This window comes from Triticum aestivum, chromosome 6D (genome assembly GCF_018294505.1).
Source record: "Triticum aestivum cultivar Chinese Spring chromosome 6D, IWGSC CS RefSeq v2.1, whole genome shotgun sequence".
In the NCBI taxonomy this organism is placed as follows: domain Eukaryota; kingdom Viridiplantae; phylum Streptophyta; class Magnoliopsida; order Poales; family Poaceae; genus Triticum; species Triticum aestivum.
Genome location: NC_057811.1, coordinates 49,712,007 through 49,715,629, shown reverse-complemented (window position 1 = coordinate 49,715,629; position 3,623 = coordinate 49,712,007).

The window sequence follows — 3,623 nt, the reverse complement described above, 5'->3', positions numbered from 1 at the left end:
ATAGCATGTGCAAGAAATTTGAGAGGGTTACGGCAAAAGCTGGATGCACTTCGTGTACAAAACGGACAATCTCTTTCAAAGTATCAGGTTTCATACGGAAACTCGTCTGTTACAAAGGGATTTCATTTTTTAAAACTTATTTTAACTCCTGACTTTTTGTGTGTTCAAAATGCACCATTCAAAGCCACACCATCATTTTTCAATCCTTTCTGACTTCATTTGTTATTTTTCATGCATTTACTAATTATTTTGAGCTATAAGACCATAAAATTGAAAAGCATTTCAAATGAACTCTGAAAAGGTTGAAAGTTGGCATCGTATCATCATTTCATCCACATAGCATGTGCAAGAAAGTTGAGATGGTTACGGAAAAACTGGATGCACTTCGTGTACAAAACGGACGATCTCTTTCAAAGTATCAGGATTTCATACGGAAACTCGTCTCTTACAAAGGGATTTCATTTTTAAAACTTATTTGATCTCCTGACTTTTTGTGTGTTCAAAATTAAACATTCAAAGCCACATCATCATTTTTCAATCCTTTCTGACTTCATTTGTTATTTTTCATGCATTTACTAATTATTTTGAGCTATAAGACCATAAAATTGAAAAGCATTTCAAATGAACTCTGAAAAGGTTGAAATTTGGCATGGTATCATCATTTCATCCACATAGCATGTGCAAGATAGTTGGGAGAGTTACGTCAAAAACTGGATGCACTTCGTGTACAAAACGGACAATCTCTTTCAAAGTATCAGGATTTCATGCTGAAACTCGTCTGTTACAAAGGGATTTCATTTTTTAAAACTTATTTGAACTCCTGACTTTTTGTGTGTTCAAAATTAAACATTCAAAGCCACATCATTAATTTTCAATCCTTTCTCACTTCATTTATTATTTTTCATGCATTTACTAATTACTTTGAGCGATAAGACCATAAAATTGAAGAGCATTTCAAATGAACTCTGAAAAGGTTGAAAGTTGGCATCGTATCATCATTTCATCCATATAGCATGTGCAAGAAAGTTGAGAGGGTTACGGCAAAAAGTGGATGCACTTCGTGTACAAAACGGACGATCTCTTTCAAAGTATCAGGATTTCATACGGAAACTCGTCTGTTACAAAGGGATTTCATTTTTTACAACTTATTTGACCTCCTGACTTTTTGTGTGTTCAAAATGCACCATTCAAAGCTACATCATCATTTTTCAATCCTTTCTGACTTCATTTGTTAATTTTCATCCATTTACTAATTATTTTGAGCTATAAGACCATAAAATTGAAAAGCATTTCAAATGAACTCTGAAAAGGTTGAAAGATGGCATGGTATCATCATTTCATCCACATAGCGTGTGCAAGAAAGTTGAGAGGGTTACGGCAAAAACTGGATGCACTTCGTGTACAAAACGGACAATCTTTTTCAAAGTATCAGGATTTCATACGGAAATTCGTCTGTTACAAAGGGATTTCATTTTTTAAAACTTATTTGAACTCCTGACTTTTTGTGTGTTCAAAATGAACCATTCAAAGCCACACCATCATTTTTCAATCCTTTCTGACTTCATTTGTTATTTTTCATGCATTTACTAATTATTTTGAGCTATAAGACCATAAAATTGAAAAGCATTTGAAATGAACTCTGAAAAGGTTGAAAGTTGGCATGGTATCATCATTTCATCCACATAGCATGTGCAAGAAAGTTGAGAGGGTTACGGCAAAAACTGGATGCACTTCGTGTACAAAATGGACGATCTCTTTCAAAGTATCAGGATTTCATACGGAAACTCGTCTGTTACAAAGGGATTTCATTTTTTTAAACTTATTTGAACTCCTGACTTTTTGTGTGTTGAAAATTCAACATTCAAAGCCACATCATCATTTTTCAATCCTTTCTGACTTCATTTGTTATTTTTCATGCATTTACTAATTATTTTGAGCTATAAGACCATAAAATTGAAAAGCATTTCAAATGAACTATGAAAAGGTTGAAAGTTGGCACAGTATCATCATTTCATCCACATAGCATTTGCAAGATAGTTGGGAGGGTTACGGCAAAAACTGGATGCACTTCGTGTACAAAACGGACGATCTCTTTCAAAGTATCAGGATTTCATACGGAAACTCGTCTGTTACAAAGGGATTTCATTTTTTAAAACTTATTTGAACTCCTGACTTTTTGTGTGTTCAAAATTCAACATTTAAAGCCACACCATCATTTTTCAATCCTTTCTGACTTCATTTGTTATTTTTCATGCATTTACTAATTATTTTGAGCTATAAGACCATAAAAATGAAAAGCATTTCAAATGAACTCTGAAAAGGTTGAAATTTGGCATGGTATCATCATTTCATCCACATAGCATGTGCAAGAAAGTTGAGAGGGTTACGGCAAAAAGTGGATGCACTTCGTGTACAAAACGGACAATCTCTTTCAAAGTATCAGGATTTCATACGGAAACCCATCTGTTACAAAGGGATTTCATTTTTTAAAACTTATTTGAACTCCTGAATTTTTTTGTGTTCAAAATGCAGCATTCAAAGCCACATCATCATTTTTCAATCCTTTCTGACTTCATTTGTTATTTTTCATGCATTTACTAATTATTTTGAGCTATAAGACCCTAAAATTGAAAAGCATTTCAAATGAACTCTGAAAAGGTTGAAAGTTGGTATGGTATCATCATTTCATCCACATAGCATGTGCAAGAAAGTTGAGAGGTTACGGCAAAAACTGGATGCACTTCGTGTACAAAACAGACAATTTCTTTCAAAGTATCAGGATTTCATACGGAAACTCGTCTCTTACAAAGGGATTTCATTTTTTAAAACTTATTTGAACTCCTGACTTTTTGTGTGTTCAAAATGCACCATACAAAGCCACATCATTATTTTTCAAACCTTTCTGACTTCATTTGTTATTTTTCATGCATTTACTAATTACTTTGAGCTATAAGACCATAAAATTGAAAAGCAATTCAAATGAACTCAGAAAAGGTTGAAAGTTGGCATGGTATCATCATTACATCTACATAGCATGTGCAAGAATGTTGAGAGGGTTACGGCAAAAAGTGGATGCACTTCGTGTACAAAACGGACAATCTCTTTCAAAGTATCAGGATTTCATACGGAAACCCATCTGTTACAAAGGGATTTCATTTTTTAAAACTTATTTGAACTCCTGACTTTTTGTGTGTTCAAAATGCACCATTCAAAGCCACATCATAATTTTTCCATCCTTTCTGACTTCATTTTTTATTTTTCATCCATTTACTAATTATATTGAGCTATAAGACCATAAAATTGAAAAGCATTTCAAATGAACTCTGAAAAGGTTGAAAGTTGGCATGGTATCATCATTTCATCCACATAGCATGTGCAAGAAAGTTGTTAGGGTTACGGCAAAATTTGGATGCACTTCGTGTACAAAACGGACAATCTCTTTCAAAGTATCTGGATTTCATACGGAAACTCGTCTGTTACAAAGGGATTTCATTTTTTCAAACTTATTTGAACTCCTGACTTTTTGTGTGTTCAAAATGCACCATTCAAATCCACACCATCATTTTTCAATCCTTTCTGACTTCATTTGTTATTTTTCATGCATTTACTAATTATTTTGAGCT